Raw genomic sequence first — 22,720 nt, 5'->3', positions numbered from 1 at the left:
AAACAAAAAAAAAAGTGCCTGATGTTCACATAGTCTGTTTCAGACCCCTGATTTATGGCTGGGAGTTTAGCACAAGCAAGCATCACTCACATTTGCTTCAGAAAATATGAAAACCTATCGTTTCCTTGAGCTGACTGGGGAAATAATAATCGACCAGCGCAGATCCCGTGGGCTCGACCGGCTCAACATTCTTCCTTGCGGTTTTTAGGAAACTTTTTCACTTTGCAAAAAAGGCTATTGCCCCATACAACGCCCCCTGAGAAAATTAAGGGCACTGCTAAACCCTACACCACACACAGAAAGTCTTTTAGAAGAAGGCTTAAAGTATTTTGTTGCCATCTGAAAGGTTACAGGTCTATGGCTCCGTCGAGGCCGGTCTACAACATCTCGTAAAATAATTTCAGTATTTAGAAAGGTAAACAAAACACACAAACCTTTTCCTTATTCAGACAAGCCGGAGAACACAAGGTGAACGCAGATTCAGCGGTTCTACTGACACAAACTAATACCTTTCACATGCTGTTTACTTAAGCGGAGATTGCTGTCTGACTGTGGTAAGATCATTCTCTATTGAAGGCACATCAGATGCGATCAGGTTATTGCAGTGCATGCTGAATGAGAAAGAGAGCATTCAGAGGAAAGAAGGATAATATGGTGAATCTGAATCTGACATCAGTTATATTGAGATTTCAAAAAACACAAGCTGACTTTATTTAATTAGCAGCATTGCTTGCTTTGAGTCCTGTGCCATGGGCCAGATTTTGTGCAGGTAGGAAGCAGGTGTTAACTTGATTACTAGTCATTAATCAGGTTTTTATGAGGATGTCACAACAGCAAACATGCTCTGATCCAGACACCTGTTTGTTATGACATGACCCTACACTGTAAAAAAATATTGTTGGTTTAACTTAAAAAAGAAAGTTACCTAGTTGCCTTAAAAATTTGAGTTAATTGAAATTAAAAAATTGAGTTAATGCAATGAAGGAGATTGGTTTAATCAATAGAAACTCAAAATAGTATGTTATCTGAACTACATTAATTATCTAAGTTGATTTGACAAAAGATAAAAAGTTGTGATTACAAATAATGAAAATATTTTTTTACAGTGTATCTCTCTATCTATATATCTATCTATCTATCCATCTATCTATATTTTTGTGTAGTTTTTGAATTAAAAATTCAAATTTGATAATAGATAATTTAGGTACACATAGTAAACACTATATATCTGCATTTTTTTCTTGTAAAATATCTGAATGTCCTTATTTTTGCATTTCTTTTCTTGCTTTAACCAATTTTATTAAGGTTTTAGTCTATTAATTTGTTTTTGCAGCGTCTCTAAATATCTATTCGTCTATCCAAGAAAGATCGATCTACCAATCCATACATCTAAGAAGTGATTATTTACCATGGTTACATATCGACATGATGATATTCACAAGCTGACCATATAGCTTCCGATTTAAGACAGCTCTCTAAAAAACGTTCTAACAGGGTGGTGAAGAGGGGCTCGGGCAAAGCAAGCCACCTGCATGTACATCTCATGTGTATCTAATTCATGCCGAACAAACACCAAGTGTTATTAAAATAAGCCAGCACCTTCTTTAGAAGCAGATATCGAGTGAGCGGCTCTCACATGTGGCCCAAACTGAGCCATCTGTGAGGAGGCAGATTGGCCGGAGAGCATGACTGAGATGCCGCATCATCAATTAGAAGTGCCGGGGCTGAGAGGGACATCACATACAGTCCGGTGACGACAAGCATCATGAGTCCGGCTGCTGGAGCACACACACATCTCTCGGCTTGTTTTCTAAAACCAAGTCATTCCATTATAAGTGTTAAGCTTGCTAAAACACAATACAGCAACAGCTATGATGCAAAATACCTGGTAATCTAGCTATGAATAATACATAATAAAGTATGAAGAAGCCTTTCATGTATCCACAATTTAAAAATTATGTAATAATTAATACATAAAAATATTTTTTTTTTTCAAATATTCTGTGCTAATGGAGTTACGCAATAGCCTGGCTCCGCCCTCCTACGTACTTCCGCGCAATTTTCATTTTCCTTCAGAGCTACGTCTACGGGATTGTGAAGTATTCTTGGGTTTTCTCCAGTCAATTTTTTACCGGTCCAATCAGCGAACAGAGGGAGTGGCTGAGAACGATGACGTTGAGGTTGTGCGCTAGTTTGAGTCGTCATACGTCACGACCAAACGTTAGCGATTGGTTATGGCAGATCCAATAGTTTTAAACTTCAAAAGAGTACCCGCTTAAAAGGAAGTTAACACATCAATGGAGAGACGCCAGACTCTCTGTACAAATTAAATGTACGAGAGTCTGGTAGAACCAGGCTAGTTACGCAATATCACAAAAATATATATATATATATATATAATTATCCGCGGGTCCGAGTCTGGCTGTGCTCTGGACCGGGGCAAGACACTCTCCAGAAACCTAATGATGGCATCTCTCCAGTTCAGATCAGTGGTGTCTGGGAGGTCAAAGGGATGGTGATAGTTTGACCCGATCCAGAACAATGACTTTAGGGTTCTCGTGATGGCGAGATGGCAGAACTTCTCAGTCTATGTCAAAAAATATTTTGAGTCACAACAGCAAATCATGCTGCATAAACCATTTAGAGGTCGGTTGTTCTGTAGCGCTAAACTCCACGGAAGACGAAGATGATTATAACATAAAATTTAGTAAAAACTCAGAATGTCAAGCCAACATGCAAGACACGAACACCAACCATTAATGAACAGAGTAGAAAACAGAGCTTAAGTACAGATACAAAGGATGAAAACGATACAAACAGGTAATTAATCACACTCATCAGAACCACTGAACAAACTCATAATAACGGTGACCATGGTAACAAAGGAGGAGAGGGAAAATGAACAAAGGAAAACAGGAACTGATTAAATACAAACTAAAAGTCCATACTAAATCAAACTGAACATAATTGTGACAAACACCATAGAACAATGATTTTTTTAAATAATTAAGATATGCAGTTTATGGAAGAATAATAAATGGTAATGCTGCCAGAATCATTACATTTATCACAAATCTCAAGTGTAAAGGGTTTGTTTTAATAGTACTATTATTATTATTAAGCTTTTGTGTTTCAGAATTATTAAACAACTAGCCTACAATCACCTCTCTGTCTCCTGGCTCATCTGATGTGTATCATTCCCTCATTTTCCTTCTTCCTCTGTTCCTCCTCGGTTTCCCTTTATCTCCCTCCTTCTCTTCCTCCTTCTGTTTGAACATGTGGAGGGATTAATATCTGAGCTGAGGTGTTTTGGAGCTTATTTGAGTAAACAGAGTCCGCTGCTGAACGACAGTACCGGAAGAAAACAGATCGTGAGACAGATTAGATCAGCGCGGTTAGCCTGGCTAGTCATATTGCTGTTATTGTTTTGCTGGAAAAACATCATCACACAGTCATCTCTGCATCACGATGAGCAAAAGCCAAATCAACATTTTAATAGTGACAAGTGATGAGTCTATCCTTTCAAAGCTGGGTTTGATTAAAAAGAGGGAGGATATTAAAAAAAGACCAAAAATAAGCATGACGTTGAGACTTTTAAAAAAAGCATTTAAAGATATTATAGTTAACCCAAAAATAAATGTTGTGTCATTTATTAACCCTCATGTCATTCCAAACCTGTATGACCTTTCTTCTGTGGAGCATAAAATGAACATTTCTTACTGTACAAATCACCCTTTGCCATATTTGCAATTGAACTGAATAACTGTAGATTTCAAGCTTAATAAAAAAGAAGAAAAGCACAATAAGAGCATCATACGTGGTCCAGGTGGTATATTTCAAGTCTGGTGTTGGATTATAGGTTTGTGTAAGAAACAGGATAAGACAAGCCATTACTCACGGATAATCTTCCCCTTCAGTTGTGAAAAGATCATTGAATTAGTGAGTTGAATCTGAGCACTGGATCAGTCCAATTCGTAAACAAATCATTGTGGGAAACAAATCAAATGATTCATTGGAAAGATCAAACTCAAAAGAATCAGTGACATGAATCCATGAACAAATTATTGTGGGAATCAAATCAATGGATTCATTGGAAAGACCATCTCAAAATATTCAGTCAGTTGAACCTGAATATTGAATCTGTCCAATTTGTGACCAAATAATTTTGTGACCAAATAATTTTGTGAATCAAATCAACTGAAAAATCACTGAAAAAAAAAATACCCACCCACCTGTAAAGAATGATTCGTTCACAAATTGGGCATTGCTTCTTCTCTAATGATCAGATATCAAGATTTTCAATGAATAATGCTTTCAATTTCAGTTTGTTTCTCACACAAAGTTATTGTATGGTTACAGAAGACTTGGAATATTCAATATTCAAACAATTTAATGATACTTGTGCATCCTTTTTGAAGCTTGAAAATTAAATTCCTTTTGTGTTCTGCGGAAGAAGGAAAGTCATACAGGTTTAGAATAACATGAGGCAAGTAAATAATGACAATATTTTTGGGTGAAATCTTCCTTTAACACAAACCTTTGACATCAGCCAGCACTGCCCTCTGATGTTTAATATAATCCCGCAGACTGACTAGCCCCTTATAAAATCTTGTTTCTGGTCAGGGAAGGTTTATTCAGCGTCGGCTTTCCTTTAGTGTCATATTGCAGCTTGTATGTCTCTCTGACATGCTGTGCCTGGTTCACCACCAGAAGTGTATTTTCATCCTTCAGTGCCTTCCAATTAAGTAAACACACGCCGTGATTGGGCTGGCTGAGAAGAGCTGAGTGATAGAAAGTTTGTCGGTATGCGGCACCTCTAGCCGTGGCAACATCCCAATTTGCATATTATTCATCCTAAATAGTATGTGAGATTAGGATTAGTGTGTCTCAAATCATAGTATGATGAAAAGAGTATGCCAAAGGTGCCTCGATGGTATACAATTTCCAATGGATTTGTAGAGTGTGCATCCATGCATGATTTTGGGCTAATATTGCCTACAAATCCTTGCGCTACAGAAGTTTGTGACAGTTCTCTTCCAACTTGTTTTTAGCTGTACAACAATGTGAGCTCAACACTGTTTTTCTGTGTAATTATTTGGGAAATGTATTTTTCTGAGTAAAAATGATTTTCAGTGCATATAGTTTTCGAACTGGAATGAAGCTTTGTATATTTATTCAAGTTTTGTAGCATTGCACAACGTTGCGTGGAGCATTTGGGGAATCTACACTGTGAACGACGCAACACAATTTGAATGCTAATGATAAACATGACATGTGTAGATAACTTTGATGATGTTTGTCATGTCATGTCATGTAACATCATTAGCTTGCGGTTTAGATTGGACATTAGCATCTCTTAGGTTTGGTTCTTATATGCTAAACAAGTCAGGTTGTGTGTCGCAGAAAATGCACAGTCCATTCAAAGTGAATGCTGAGCAAAAAGAAGCTAAAGGAATTTGCAAGGTACACATTCTTGGCACAAAATTGAAATCGACAAAGCAGAGTAGACACACTCGCATGTGTGTTGTCTTTCCATGCATTAGTGTAGCATGTACCCACAGGCAAAGACAATACCCTCATACTCTTGATTTCTCCAAGCACAGGCACTGAGCGCCAAAATACAGGCTTGAAAAGACAGATATTAATTACTCTAGCTCTTCACCTGCTCCCCATTGGTCCAAGCAGAAATAATCACCCTATTGCCGACACTATACTTTCCCCGTAGCCATCAGGATCCGATGCAATCATAAGACAATCATAAGATCCCAGTCCAGCCATGCTAGAGGGAATAGCCACACGACAGCTATTGGTACATTGGAGGTTTCCAATTTAACGTGTTCAACAACAACGATAGCTCAGATAGGTTTGGGAGTAAATTACGTTTTTTTTTCTCTAATTTTGTAAAACCTGATAGATTTGACAGCAGCACAGCAAATTTAATTGTATCATGACAAAAAGCAATGACACCTCTTCTAGATCATCAAAGATGAAATGCATTGTGGGTTGTCTTTTGACATTTGTAAAAACTCTTGCTGACTTAATCTGACATTTGATATGCAATATGACTCGAAATAAACAATGTTGTTGCAATGACATCAATGACAAGGTGGTTGCGTAATGGTAATTCATCTATTTCTAAATTGTGATGCACTCACTTGAATTCTACCAAAATATGATACAAAGAAAGCATTAACATAAAAATATCTGTTCAAGTGTTAGAGCACAATATTACTGTGGATGGCTGTAGATGGCAGCCGTTTGAGAATATTCAGCATATATCATGATATTAAGGGAAGTTTTTCATTAATTTCAACCCAGCCCTCATCAGATTTTAAATATTAAGTGCACTTAATAAAACCCTGTACAAAATATAATATAGAGTTATCAGGTTTATCAAGTCAAAGTTATAAAAACATTAACAAGGCACATTTTCTACATGGTTTATCACTAAAAGAACACAATAAGATATATTTAATCAATTTCATGACAATAATGATCAACGTCGATTTTTTACAAAAACGTTTTTTCCATTTGCTTAATTTTATATTTTGCCAACCAAATCCTCAATGTTTGCTTATTATTAATGTATGCTTATTAGAGTATCGCTATGTAAAAAATAAATGGAAAATGTTCTGGTAATTTTCTGCCATCATCCAGTCATTTTGTGGACATTTTCGTTAACCCCAAAACAATACAATGCAATGCATAATTCAAAATACAGGTAAGAAACCTGAAAAAAAAAATCCTTTATATTTCAGTACATTGTGCCCTATTTTCTTACAGTGATACTAGTATTCCTCTCACATTTTGAGAATCAAAATGAATAGGATAGAATAGAATAGAATAGAATAGAATAGAATAGAATAGAATAGAATAGAATAGAATAGAATAGAATAGAATAGAATAGAAATTGAGTTTTCCATGCAATCTGTGCTAACAGCATTGATGTGCAGAGGAGTTACTGCCTATGTAGAGCATTTTAATTCAGACACTTGAGTTTCCATGACTGTTAGGATGCTGCCTTGGAAGGCAGTACAGGGCAGTATACAGTGAGGCAACACACTGTATTTTGGAACAAAGCTTATATATTACTGTGGAAGATTCCGGGAAACCTTGAAATTGCCTTCATGGGACACAGAGTTAAAGTGTCACATTGGGTGCGGCACACAGAGCAGACAGCATTGATATTTTGTGACACTTTCATATCACATTGTTTTCTTTGTTGTTATTTTTTACTTGGTGTAGTTAATGTATTTTGGTTTGGGCCATGAATATATTTTGTACCCTCATTCTAGATGTCTAGAAACAGAACAAAATATGAAAGTAAACCATATGACCTCAAGCTGTATCTATACACTACAGCTGTTTTGAGGTCAGAATAGGGTTTAAATGGACAAAGGGGACAGTGTTGCCACAGTGGTTGTGGCTGTTTGAACAGGGTCAGAGGTCCTGACTGAGATTATCGGTCTTTGATGGTGCATTTTGTAAAGGGATTTTCCAGGAGAACATGTGTATGTTGGACTTAACCTACTTTAAGATCTTCCTATCTAGGTAAAGCAATCTGGCTCTGGCCAGCAAGTGAACACAGACACACACACGCGCACGCACACACACGCGAACGCACAGCAGTCCTTGGCTAAGTGCAATATTACCCTCTTCCCTAACTGCCTGCTTTGCTGCTCTGCTGTGATGTTACCGTTGGGGCCCATTGCTGCGTGATCAAAGCAAGGTTTTTGACAGCCTCCTCGGCATGTTAGTGCACACCCATGGAGTGCAACAGAGAGTAACGCATGAAAAATTTGCATCGACTAAACGAGCTACTTGCACTACTCGGTCTCAGCTGGTCCCTCAGCGATCACCAGAAGTCCATTTGAGACCCGTGTTTATTAATTGTCCAAACCCTCTTCCATTTGCCGCGTTTGCCTCCATGCATCAGATCAACACATTTGCGTGGGTCTTCGTGCCCCGTTGGTCTATCGAAACCATTACGCTCTGCCCTAAGCAACAGCTGCAGTGCATTTGTTATTCAACGCCATTGACACTTTGATGATGTGGCTTCACTTGACTGATTGAGGCCAATTGTTTGCTCTGCTAGGGCTTTTCTTTTCATTTATGAATATATTATTGTCATTTAGTTCTCTTTAATGAGTTTTAATTGCATTTTGTCTTTCAAAAGTCTTTTTGATGATGAAGATGGATGAAAAGGGTTTTTTGGGGGGGGTGTGATCTATTGCAGTATTTTCGCAATATTATAGTATTTCTGAATATAATATGATTTTAAATGTATATATATATATATATATTTATTTATTTTTATTTTTTACCTTACCTGCCAAAATCATAAGTCCAATATATTTTATATATGAATATTGTTCAAAGGTTTGGGGCTCAGGAACATGCATAAATCTCATTAAATGTATCAAAAGTGACAGTAAAGACATTTATATTGTTAGGTCTATTTCAAATAAATGCTATTCTTTTGAACTTCGTATTTATCAAAGAATCCTGACCAAATTGTATCACGATTTCCACAAAAATATTAAGCAGAGCTTTCAAAATTATATTTATAAGAAATGTTGAGCAAACCATATTATAATGATTTCTGAAGGATCATGTGACACTGAAGACTGGAGTAATGATACTGAAAATTCAGCTTTGCATCACAGAAATAAATTACATCTTAAAATATATTCAAATTAAAAACATTTATTTTAAATTGCAATAATATTTCACAATATTACGGTTTCTATTACTGTATTTAGATCAAATAAATGCAGTCTCTGTGAGATTAAGTGACTTCTTTCAAAAACATTTCAAAAACTTACTGACCCAAAACTTTTGAACACATAAAAAAAATGTTTTATACACTTTTCATTTTATTGAAAAGGGGGCAAACGTTTCTTTCCAGATAATATTGACTTGGCACCATAAGGAACCATCCAGAACACACTGGAAACTACCCAGAAGACCCTAGCAACCAACATGTTAACAATGGCAATTAATTTACAATACATACCTATTGAACCCATACATAATACCTAAAGTTACGCTACTTTTCTGTCATTAAAGCACTGGAATTTCCTTCTTTAGAAGTGCAAACCTAGTTGTGTTAGTTATAACTGTGTTTACTTGAAATATTGTTGGAGGTAAAATGAATGACAGTATATCTAGGGAATGACAGTTCACCCATATATAAGCATTTATGTCACATTCATGTCATATATGATATTTGTTTATCGCTGCCCTCAAAGCACATTTTTGGAAGAGCAGCGCCGTCGCCTCTGTCAGGATGGGGCATAAATAAATAAATAAGCCCCCAGCTGTATGCAGAGCTGTGAGCAATCAGCCAGCTTCAAAAGCTCTAATAAAGAAAGTGGTGTCCCACGCCTTTTGCCTATTAATGGAATCTCTCCACCCCCAAGGCCAGCTCAATAGCACGCACACACACAGTACGCCCCGTCATTAGCCTCTATGGCCTAAGATAAACAGCACGCTTCGCCTCGGCCCATTACTCCCCGTCTAGTGCGGTGTCAGGCCCTAATGAACTCTGTCTCATGGGCCCCCTGATGCACATACAGCCAAGAAAGGTTATGAGCCCACCCAGCCAAAATTGGCCTTATGAAGGGACGTAATTACAGTGTCCCCGTAAAGCACTACTGCTCCATCAATACTGCATGAGCTCCACCGTGGGGGAAGGTACGGGCCCCGTGACAGAGATGATATGGGCCCTGAGGCGGAGAGAACTACCGCCCCCGTCGTTGAAGAAGGTATGATACCAAACGAGGGCATAGTGCAACTCGTATAGCGTATGAAACGCTGCATTTGACAGCTACCTGGAGAGCATCCTGCAGTCCAGACAGGTGGAGGAGGATGTCGACGTCTAGATGATTCGGTGAGAGACGATCCCTGATGAACTATCTCAGGATGGGTCTAATTACTGCAAATGAGAACACCGACGACTTCCTGGAGTGATTCCTGGTGAGCGGAGTGGCTGAGATATGATTTTACTAATTTCTTCCTTGTCTGCATTAAAATATATAGGCCACAAACAATTAAAAACTTATGCTAGACAATGACTTTCTTCTAGAGCTGCTGTACAGCTAAAACAATCTTTGTTGCATTAAAATCACTGTAAAGCTGCTTTGAAACAATCTGTATTGTAAAAGCGCAATATAAATGAAGGTGACTTGACTTGCTCTGGAATGATAGTGCTCGCGGTTCGGGATCTGACACAAACACTGCAGGCTAGAGGATCACTGAGGGGTTGCTATGAACCATTTCCTGCCCAATCACCGTTTTGCCCTTTGGTAGGACACTTACTGTTGGTTATCTCAGTAGGTCACATCTGCAATTGGACAGCAAACTTTTGTTAAAGCTACATTGTGTAGGATTTTCTTCCATCTAGCAGTGAAATTGTATATGACTACCAACTGAATATTACTTTCTAGCCCCTCCCATTCCGTGTGCGTTTTAACTCCTATGGTGGCCGTATTATTTCAAATCTGCCGGCAGTCGCGAGTAATCTCCCCCTCGCATTCGTCATGGTGCCACTGAGTGTAAAAACGCGAAAGGCGAAGCTTGAATTTCCAGGTATGTCCCTCTTTGGCTAATGTATTTTCAAGATGGAGGCGCAACATGGCTTCCGACTCACTCGTATGTATTATAAATGGCAGATTCTACGCTTAGGAGAAAATTTGATTAGTTGGTAGAAGTAATTATACATTAATGAGCACATATTGAAAGTGTTTTTTGCTAAGAATCAACTTAAAAAATTAAACGGTGTAGCTTTAATCGACAGATAGAATGTTTAATGGAATGTTACCAGTCCAATTACTAGTCCAATACTTTTCTCAAAAATGAAAATGTTGTCATATTTTACTCGCATATCAAACTTGTGTGACTTTCTTTCAGTGGAACACAAACAAAAGATAAGATATTTAAAAAAAATATTGGGGTTCAAACAACAACAGAGCCTATTGACCCAACACTGACAATCACCAGTCATTCACTTCTATACTGTCGCATTCAAGTGCTTTGTTGTCTGAAAGAATAGGAATCATGGAGAACACCAGGTTTATTTTTGCCTGTTTCTTAAGGAAATCTTATAGTCTCAGTTTATATTAGGTGTCTTTAACTACTATGTACTGACATCAAAAAACAAGTTTATACAAGTTGTTAAAACATAACTTGAAATCATGGTTAAAAGACAATCAAGTGTGTGCCAATACTTTGTAGCTATTTCAAACCACCTGAAGCGTGCTTTGCTTTGTTTTATGTTTTGCTGTCTTTGTTTTAATGTTCTTTATGTATTCTTATGAAATGTGGTCTACTGTATGTATAAGTAGTGTTGATTTGTTTTAACTACGGTTGAAAATTAGCCAAGTTGGCTAAACTGACACATTTACATAAATGTTTATTAGTGTGCACTGTCTCTGTAACTCTAAACTGTATAAATAAGTAGAATGTGCTTTTTGTGTTCGTAGTACTGTATTGCAAAACACTTCTGCTCCTATTGAGGTGTGATACAGATAAGGTTAGGGACCGGTTTGGTAGGCTGGGTATGTTTGTAAGGGTGGGTTAATGGAAGGGTCAACAGTGTAATTATATGCAGGAATTTTTTTAATACAAGGACAATGTAAAAGCATATATGTACACAATATGTGCATTGTATCAAATTATCAATTTAAATGTTAGTACATAAAGATACCTAATACAAAGTGGGAACAATCTTATTAAAGCCAAAATGTATTGAAGTTAATTCTGAATAAAATGCTAACGATTCTGGAATTTCGGTCAAATACAGGCTATTTTCGTTGCATAAAACATACAATATGCTTCAAATATGTAAATGTGTACTACTTTAATGACAAGACAAGGTAGTGTAGCTGTTCTGGAAAAAAATATTAAAGAATAGCAGCAGCAATCGTTCTCCCCTCCACTATGTTTAAAGGGGACCTATTATGCAAAATTCACTTTTGTATGGTGTTTGGACATAAATGTGTGTTGGCAGTGTGTGTACACAACCACCCTACAGTGATAAAAATCCACTCACTCCTTTTTTTTAAATCCCCATAAATCATAAGCAGCGTCTCCCAACGACCTGTTTTCAGAATGCGGCTTTAGTGACGTCACTACAGCATAGGCCCCGCCCACGAGTGTTGACAGACACTGCCGTTTTAACTTAGACCCGCCCTGATCGAGGTCACAGCGAGTTGTACACATCCGCCAATGTTCATTTTGTTTTTGAAGAAAATGCTCCCTCAAATCTACCGAAATTTGTTTATGTACTTACGCACTTCTTATACTGTGTTTACGCTCTTACAGTGATTTTCTGGAGTAAAACTGACGCTTCATCTTTTGTGACATACAATAAACTAGAGGTCGACCGATTCATCGGTTTTGCCGATTAATCGGCACCGATTGTTGACTGGTGGAACTATCGTTATCGGCAAAAATATATACCGATAGTTTTTCCTGGTTGCGTCCATTGCTGGAGCGGCTGAGAAGCGCACGCTGTCATTCAGTACACAGTGTAAGAGCTGAGAAGGGTCTGCTGGCATGATGCAGTACAAGAGCGGCCTCTAGAGGTGTAATAAAAACTTGTGCCTCGTGTTGTTTATTTCGACACGTGATTCTGCGTGCTGCGCGGAGAGCACATGCTGCGTGGAGAGCGCTGACATCAGATGCGCGTTTAAAGCACCGACAGCTCAAATGTATGTAGCCTATACAGTACATTTTGTCATATCATTATAAAGTGATTAATTTGTTGACTAAATGCTGCATTAGTAGAGACAGTAGGCGTTTGTTTGCCTTCGAGGCTGAGAGGACGCTAACATTACTAGTACCTCAAGCGGTTAAAACACTGACAAACATAAACGTAAGTCCGACCCGAATGTCACAATTGTTACCTCTATTTGCATTAGTTCATATCCAGCTGGTCACTTTTATGCATTACATATGCAGATAAGTTGCATATTTAAAGCTAGAGACGTAAGCAAAATGATATGTTCATACAGCCGACAGAAACATAAACGAATCAGAAAAGCATTCGATTTCGGTTATTTATTTTTTTCATCTTCACTTTAATACAAATTTAGTTACTTTTTAATTAATTAAGTTGGCTTGAAAAGAACAGTTAAATAGTTACATTTTGAATGTAACTGGTTTTATTTGTTATTTAGAGTATTACTTTTTGTTTCAGTTTGAATGAATGTCTTTTATTGACTTAAATATTTATTCACATTTGTATATTTATTTCATTTAGCATGTTTTCATGGTTCAATACAGTTTTTTTATTTTTATAATAAAGTTCAGCACTGTTTTACTTGGAGTGTTATGTTTGTTTTTATCCAGTATCAATTTTAAAAACTATCGGTTCATTAATCGGTTATCGGCAAGTATGGCCCAACCTAGCTATCGTTATCGGTAAAATCCACTATCGGTCGACCTCTACAATAAACTTTATTAAACTCATCAGTATGTTTTGTGTCATCATTCAGACGTGGTCCTACAGCAGGCTTGTATTGATAGTGGCTACAATCAATGACACAGATTATAACCGTAATTAAATTAAACTATACCTGTTCCAACTCCATACAGCATATATTCTCTGACTCTAGGCATTATTGTCCGAGTCGAAATGAACACTGTTACTGTGAGTTTCTGTTTTGATATTATCATCTTTCCGTGAGTTGAGATTGTTCACTGAGTGCAAGCTGGTTAGGCTCCGCCCCCTGTGCCGTGAACCAGCAGCTCATTAGCATTTAAAGGAGACATACTAAAACAGTGTGTTTTTCTCAGCCCCAAAACGTGACGATTTAAACATGCTGTAAAAAAATATCTGTGGGGTATTTTGAGCTAAAACTTCACATACACACTCTGGGGACGTCAGAGACTTATATTACATCTTGTGAAAAGGTGCATAATAGATCCCCTTTATAGTTTATCGCCAGCCCAATATAGAAATTTGGGTATCAAAATTATCTCTGAGTTTCCCAGTAGTAAATATGACTTGAGAGAGGCCATTCATGTCCAATTTCTGACAAGGAAACTCGTATTTACAATAATTAAAATAGCACCATAATAACCGAGGGTAAAGCATAATAGCAAAACATAATAAAACAATCCAAGACAACACTTTAATCCAGAGTTAACAGTGACCCTTTGTAAACTATTTCAATCTGAAAAGCCCCAAAACTCGTTGGATGTGGATAAAAAAAATGTTTATCGAGGTGGGCTTAATAACTACTTGCAAATCTGTATGGATGCACTAAAAGAAAGTACTGTATACCTTGATGACTCGTTCAAACAAAACATTGCCATCAGCAGAACCTTTAAACCACACATACCCTATAAAAATATTCCCAGACTAATATTAAGCTTTTAAAAGGAATCAATATAGGTAGCCTTTGTTTTGAACAGCACAAGCAGAAAGTTTATATTACAACTCTGTGCAATAGAAAAGACATTAACTACACATACTTGCACTGTCATCTACTACAACTGCTATGATTGCCTGCCTGGTTAAATCTAGTCTTAGACTGTTAGACAGCTTTCCTGTAGCTCAGTGGTAAGAGCATTACGTTAACAATGCAAGGTTGTGGGTTCGATCCCAGGGGATTGCACATACCTATGTATAAATGTATAGGATAATGCAATGTAAGTCGCTTTGGATAAAAGCGTCTGCCAAATGCATAAATGTAAATGTATATGCACATGTGTACCGCAGTTTCAATCCACAAGACCAAAGAGTCCTGAATCCTTTATGACAAAGCCATCCATCCTTCTCTCTCATTTCTGGAGGTCATGGATTCTGAAGCTCTTCACTGTCCCAAAAGGATTTCATCCATGTTCACCATCACAATTCTCCCTAATCTGAAATCTTAATAGAATTCCATGGCTGAGACACTCAAGGAACAGAGGTTATCTGGCTAACTGGAGGGTATACTTGAGAGATTTAGCCAAAAACACAGAAAGATCCGAAAAAGCAAAACCAGAAGTATAGTTGAACATTACAGGCATTTAGGGTAAAAATATAAAGCAAATTTTTAAAAAACATACATTTTTAACAGATAATTACTTGATGTAATAATTAAAAATGGCATGGAACTTTGATTATTTCCATAATCTTAATTGAAAGTAGATAAATTATGAATTTGTTTATAAATAAATAATATATAAATAACAAAAAGAGTTACATTTGCAGCTGATCTGCATGAATGAGTGTGTATAAAGTCAAATATCACATGACGTGACACATGGTATCAATGTTTCCCCCTAACAGATGCATGGTGGGGGGACAGACCAGATGTTATTAAACGTTTAGCTGAAAAGACCTCACATTGTGCAGCTACAGTCATCTTCTGCATGATTCTTGGAATGTGTTTGGCTGGAGCCACATGAAGGTCAGGAGACCGGGATCAGACACGGAACATGTGATCTCTCGTTGGCAACAACCAACTGACAGCAAGACTATTCTTACCCATCTTTTACTTCATTTTATTATTTAGATGAATAGCTAAAATTATATACATATAATTATATATATGCACTGGTTATGGTATAAATAAATGAATTAATAGATTATATTTTTTTACTATTATGTTATATGTGACCCTGGACCACAAAACCAGTCACATGGGTCAATTTTCTGAAATTGAGATTTATACATCATATGAAAGTTGAATAAATAAGATTTCCATTGATGTGTGGTTTGTTAGGATGGGACAATATTTGGTCAAATTACAACTATTCGAAAATCTGGAATCTGAGGGTGCAAAAAAATCGAAACATTGAGAAAATCTCCTTTAAATTGTCAATTTATGTTCACGATTGTGCTGCATTCACTCACAAAAATACATGTTTTATATATTCACGGTAGGAAATTTACTAAATATCTTCATGGAACATGATCTTTACTTAATATCCTAATGATTTTTGGCATAAAAGAAAAATCCATAATTTTGACCCATACAATGTATTGTTGGCTATTGCCACAAATATATCCATGTGACTTGTGATGACTGGTTTTGTGATCCAGGGTCACATATTATGTTGTATTGTATTGTATTTAAAAAATAATTGTATCATTATAAAAAAGTTGCAATAGGCCTACCTACTGTATTGTTAAATGCCTGACTGTGTCTTGATGCAGGTACCTGTAGACCTTGACACAAATTTAATGGCTCCGTCCACTTGTGGACAAGTGTAGCTTTTGGATTCTCTGGCTTTGTTGACCTCTGAGTGGACAAGTTATGATTTCCACCGGAGCCTGGGGGTAAAGACATAATTAAAAAAGCAGTTATTTCACAGAATCATAGCGCTGATGAAAACAGTGCCTGAGATGCTCTGCAGGGGCATGTTGTGTATTGATTGGAGAAACCTGTTATCAGTAGCCTCGCATGAACTGAGGGAGCTGAACGCTCACGATAAAGACTGTCTAGAGTCAGAGCAGATGTGTGTGCATGGCCTGAGCTGCTGGATAAAAGGATGAACAGACAATCTTTTTCCTCTTGGCTGGAGTGTAGCCTGTGTCTGAAACCTTACTGCTCAGTCAATCAGTGACTTAACAGACAACATTTTTGTTTGACGGTACCTCATCAGGAAACTGCTTTCAAACTGACTTCCAAGCTGCACTCTTAGAAAAACAGGTTCAGTCGGGTTCTATAGAATCCTGTTTTGACTCAAAAAAAAAAAAAAAAAAAAAAAAAAAAAAAAGATTTTTTGAGGATACTTACATAAGGATTACTACATAATACTTTGATGTTTAACTTGGGTTTTTTTCTTTGTAGTGAAAAAGTATAGAATATAAAAAATGAATTAAAACTAAATAAATGAATTAAAACTTGATTTATACGATGATCCCATGATGGGAAGTCCTATAGGTTTCTTCTAATAGTGTACAATAATTGTGATCAAGAAAGAAAAAAAAACATTAGCCATACAATGAAGCAGTAAATCTTCTGGATAGCAATGCAACCAATTTTAATGTTTTCTCATCAGCTCTGTCAGATGCAATGTCTTTTTTGTTTTGTTTCACAAGCACACCGGCAGCGAAGCAGACTTTAAAAACACTGGATCTGGACGGACCTTGATGTCTTCTTGCCTCGATAGATTGCCTTGAGGAAGTTTCTGTACACTTTAGTCAGCATAAACAGTATTGAAGGTTCTAGGCCAAGTATAATTTTCAAGATAAGTTTTTATTCACTAAATGTATTCACTAAATCAATGTTTCAACAGCTCAACAATCTGCAGACAGCCTCATTTTCATTTGCATCCAATTAAATAGCATCCATGCTGACTAAAGTCTCAAGGCTCTCTTCAAACCACAAATATTCGATAAAGCATGTTTGATTCTTAAATTAAATCAAACACAAAAGATAATGTATGTATGCACTTAAAATAATAACTATCTTAGTTTCTACTATCATTTTCATCCCCCTTTACTATGGTAATCATTGCAATAAACGCCCCTATACTATTAGTTTTGATACTTTGAAATCATAATAAATGAAATGGAATTCAAACAATGCAAATAGCTTTCATAATCTGTAGTTTTTATTTATTGTAGTGACAGCGGTTGCAAAAACCAAACAACTAATTGTATTACAGTAACAACTGTAGTAAATATGGTATTTTAGTGAACACTACTGTAATCATAATAAATTGGTTAAAAGCATTTTTACCTTAACGTGATGCATATGGTGCTTTGTATACAGTAATGGTTTGGTACTTAAAGAGGCATATGTCACTCTCAGTTGATGAATGATTTGTGTAAAGACACCACCCTCCCCCTCTACACAAAGATACACACCAGTCAGTGAATGTCATTACCTGACAGCTGCTACACTGTGACCGTTGCCATGGTTTCCTGGTGAATGGCTCAAATCTGTGACCTCTGACTTCTCTTTTGTGCTCCGTCACTATGCAAACATCAACAATCTAACTCAGTCCCCACACACACACACACACACACACACACAGTTCATTGCTCATATGAATTAATCTCTGCATTATGTCAACATTACACAGAGCGGAGTTATAATTGCCTTCTTTCATTTCACATATCCAGCTCAAAAAGAGCTACAGTGGGTTCTGATCAATGCAGATTTGTCTTTATGTAGACTCCCACTAAGCAGTTTTTTGATTTCTCTAAAGACTCCTTTTAGATGCTTGTTAAAGCTATTTAGCAAAAACTGACAACATACAGATCTAAAGGGAGCTTGATCAATGAAAATTATGCTCTTTCAAATGGCTTTTGACTTTATGCAGATGACTTATTTAAATATATTGACTTGCATACATTATCACAGAACTGGTGAGCGAATTGATCGCAACAACTGGGTGTCTGTTTGCATATTTGTTTGTTCCCAAAGCAAAGTTTTACTGCTCGGGTTTAGTATAGAGCAACAAATCAAATGTGGATTGCTAGGATAATTTGACTTGGGAAGAATTTGATTAAACCGAGTTAATTTTGACTTTAGTCTGGAGGCTTAGGTATCTTGGCATCGCAGTTTGGGACATTGTTAATGTGAGATTACTGGGATATTTTTCTTGAGAGGGGAAACCCTGAGAAGCAGGACACTTAAAAGTCTTCATCTGCCACATAGGAGAAACAATTAAGATGTTAAGGAGATCTAATCTGTGATATTCCTTTTCTACACATGTAATTATCATGTAAACCGTCAGTAGCTTCAGAAAAATCACTCTAATTACCTGAACTGCATTCATGAAATGACATCTAAAAAGTCCAGTCTCTCCTGGGCCCATTACAAAAACCACACAGACCAACAAAAGGCAAGCGTGATTATCAATATTCTCCACAGAGGCCACATTTGCATCCCTGTAACCTTTCAGAGGAAGGCAGGGAGGTCAGAGGAAATTTCCTGTCTGTGTGCCATTCTCTCTCATTTAATTGGCTTGAGAGGCTCTGCCCTTTGTGTTCCTGTCTGCATTTTCTCTTGTCTGCTTTCTGCTGTTTATTCCTCTCGCTTGGCATGAGAAGCACCAGCGCAGCATTAACTGTGAGAGCGAGCTGAGCGGGCGTTTTGTAGCATTCTATTCTCTCCTCTTGAGCAACCGGAGCCGAGTCGACAGTAACGATATTTCCATTACTTGTTCTTCATGATGAGTAACAGATTGAATATAATGATCAGAATCAAGCCTCAAAGGCTTATGCAAAAATAAAGGCCAAAGTGAAAATTATATCTGTGTCCATTCAGCATTCAATGCACGGCTAAAATACTCCAATAACCGTCCTTAAAACAAGCTAAATTCCCTTGAAAAGGACAGCAACAATTAATGTCCAAGTCATTGAAAAGAAAAAGAATGAAAACGACAAACCCAACCAAGCCTCAAAGTATTATGACAAGCCAATAGAAAATGTTTGGTATTTGTCCCACATGTAATTTCTACACAAATACATTGCAAAAAAGTCATTTTTATGTAGTTTTATTTGACACTATTTTTACTACATTTTTATGTAGTTACTACATGTCACAGTCGAATAGACACACATCAACCTCAAGACTTAACACACAAACCTCAATAGCGCCGAAACATTATTATTATGCACTCATGACGCAACAAAATGCTAAAAAACTGACGAACACAATAAGCAACAACAAAGACCAAACAAAAAGTCAAGAGGAAAAACAATAATCCTATAAACCATTCATGCCATCAATCAGCAACATTGTTCAATATGAAGCAGTTTGCTCAGACAAATCGGGCACAACATTGTTGATCACATTTTTTATGTAGATTCAAAATGGTTTTGTTTGTGGCTCAAAAAGTCCAGTGTAAAATGTAATAGCCTATTTTTTTTACAATGTAAACAGGATTTTTACCATGTATTCTCAAAAAGAAAGAGCTATTCTGCAGCAAAGCATGCACCAAATTATGTTTTAAATAAAAATTATTCTTTTTATCTTTAGTCATGTTCCATCATTAGCAGTTGCTAAATTTAATTTCATGCACATAAATTCTTTTTGATTCTTGTGTCTTGTGCTGTGGCATTACATGAAACATGAAAAACTCCAAATATGCAGTTTGCTGCCATTAGCCTTTTCATGATGGTGCGGTGGATGGCATCTTTTCCATTATTAATGCCGTAATACCACTAACTGTCAGTAAATAGCTATGTCAGCAGTGAAACGAAATGGAGGAGAGTGGAGATTAATGTATTCGTCAGTGCCTCTGTGTGGTTACGGACATATTACGGCATTTGCCATAAAATCAGGGCAATATGACTGGACTTATTGTAGAGATAAGTCAGATGGCAGGTTTTCTGAAGCAATACGGTGACGGTAATTGGCTCTTCGGTTCAGATATCCTTTAAAGTCAGTGCAACTGCTTTAATATTAATGCAAAATCAACAGCGTGTTTTGGAAAAGAAAAGAGAACACTTGCAGAGATGTGCGGTGCACAGAAGGGTAAAAGCAGAATTTGTGTGAGGGCAATACAAGTTCACTTCTCATTGCTTTGGCGAAAGACACAAATCAAGTCAGATTGCGATTTAAAAACTAAAATTTTACATTTTCTGAAGAAAATATGAGTGCTGCTTGCCTGTGAAAAAAATCACCAACTTAATGCTAGTGTGAAATTGATGTCAAGAGCCACAAGGTTTTTTTTTTTGGAATAACATGCGCAATGAGACCAGAAAGTGCAATAAGAAAGAAAATCAGGTGCAATAAGGGGCAACTTTAAAGGCGTTGTTCACCCAAAAATGATAATTCTGTCATCATTTACTCATTCTTATGTCGTTCCAAACCTGTATGACTTATACTTTCTTCTGTGGCACACGAAAGAAGATATTTAGAGAAATGGGGTCAAAACAACGTAGTACCCTGGATAAAAAGAGAAGATATTTTAAAATATCTTGTGTTGTGTTCTGCAGTCATATGTTTGGATCGACATGAATAAATTATGACATACTTTTTTATTTTTTGAGGAACTATCCATGCAGTGTTCCCTAACCCTGTTGCTAGAGGCACACCAAAGCTTTGTTCGAAATCGAATACTTCCTTACTATATACTATGTGTAAAAACAGAACGTCAACAGATTAGAATGTCAGAATACATAGTATTAAAAAAAACGGTAGGCGAATAGTATGTGGATGACCTTCTACTTCCGTCGTGATTCTGAAGTACGCTACGATGGACACTTTACTAGTGAAGCGGAGCAACTGACACGTCACATGACAGTAAATACATGGTAGATAAATATGGTAATAAATGTAGAACCTACTCATTATGCGATTTCAGACGCACAGCAACACTACACATTTTCGAACTCTTTCTAATCAAACACAACTGATCGAACTCATCAGCTCATTAATAGAGACTCAAAGACCAGAAATATATGGATCAGATAATGTCGGGTACACACTGCATAATTTTAGCCACAATTTTCACTCGCCGATAGTTTTGTAGAAATAGCCGACAAATCGGTTTTCTTTCCCGTGAGTGACAATCCCGCAGTGTGTATGATCAAAGACGCGATCTAAGAGAAGCGCTGATGCGTCGCGGTCTCGCGGATGCCACTGAAACGTTTAGCATGCTAAATATCTGGACCTGTCATGCAGTGTGAAATGTGTTTTGACTGGAAATTACATCGGCGATGACAACGGCCAATGAGATAGCAAGATACATAGTCATAGACCTGCAACAGAACATCAGTAAGCATGCCTTCTGCAAGCAACCATTCTCTCCCTCTTTTTTATTTATTTTTTCACTGCAAATCAGCACACAGACAACTTTGACCACAAGCTTATTCTTATCTCATGCGTGATCTTACATTATTTCCTGGATCAATATTGTGTGTTTGGTTGTGAAACATTGTTTGCAGACCATACGGAGTTGTTGATGATTCTTCCAATTGAAATGTAATGTGTGACCCACTGTCGCGTAATGTGACACAACAACAGCAACTAATGGAACCCCAGACAGGGGTTTGTGAGAGAAGTCATGTTGTGAGAGAAGAACAGTGATCCGACACAAAATTTTAAACCGTGCAGTGTGTACCTAGTTTAAGGGAGACATCCAAAATGTGTTTGGTTGGGAAACACTGCATTTAACTCTTAGGGTTAGTTTGTTGAAATCCCTAATGCCAATAAATACATAGCTGTGTTATAGGTGGAATGGGAAACACATTTGGTGTTTGTTTGTGTGTATAAGTTAGAGTTAGAGTTAGAGTTAGAGTTAGAGAGAGAGAGAGAGAGAGAGAGAGAGAGAGAGAGAGAGAGAGAGAGAGAGAGAGAGAGAGAGAGAGAGAGAGAGAGGCTAACGTGTCAAATGGATAAATGTCAGTGGGCGCTTCATCGACAGCATGGCCCTCCCCTCCCTGTTGAAATGCCATGTGTAAATCGTAGTTCCAGGGCCGACAGCCAGTCTCCCAGAGCAGAATAATGAGATTACAGCACTCGCTGCCACTGTGGACGCACAGGGGTGGGCTGGGGAGGCACACATAAACCTGGCTTACACAAAGAGAGCAAATCAGCTACATTTCACACACGCTGGAAGAAAAAGTAGGCTTTACACTGAGGCAGATTACAATTACCTCACTTTCTCACTTTCCAACTGTCTTTCACAGTTGTTCACTCTTCAAGTCTTATCTCTCCAGCCTCTCACTCAAATTGAACAAACTGTCTCCAAACCACTCATTTCCACTTATTTGCATAACATGCAGTTAACATGCACAGCTGATTTAGCAGGGACAGAT

General features: G+C 37.3%; 1 protein-coding gene across 6 annotated transcripts in view; it reads right to left on the bottom strand.

The window, feature by feature from the left end:
* Positions 1 to 22,720, bottom strand: part of LOC307000983 (putative methyltransferase) — an 82,492-nt gene that overhangs the window by 57,695 nt on the left and 2,077 nt on the right. For 2 of the 6 annotated variants that reach the window (XM_079617035.1, XM_079617034.1), the window contains exons 2-3: positions 17,833 to 17,940; positions 16,158 to 16,270 (exon numbers count right to left, since the gene is read on the bottom strand). The exons of 2 other annotated variants lie outside the window; for them this stretch is intronic. The gene's annotated coding sequence lies outside the window, so the exon portion shown is untranslated. Of the gene's footprint in view, positions 1 to 16,118; positions 16,271 to 17,832; positions 17,941 to 22,720 lie in introns of all 6 variants that reach the window. 2 more of the 6 variants (XM_079617038.1, XM_079617039.1) reach the window with 2 other exon arrangements.

The sequence above is a fragment of the Phoxinus phoxinus genome (assembly GCF_949152265.1).
Source record: "Phoxinus phoxinus genome assembly, chromosome: 6".
NCBI lineage: Eukaryota > Metazoa > Chordata > Actinopteri > Cypriniformes > Leuciscidae > Phoxinus > Phoxinus phoxinus.
This window is presented reverse-complemented; position numbering and strand designations above follow the sequence as displayed.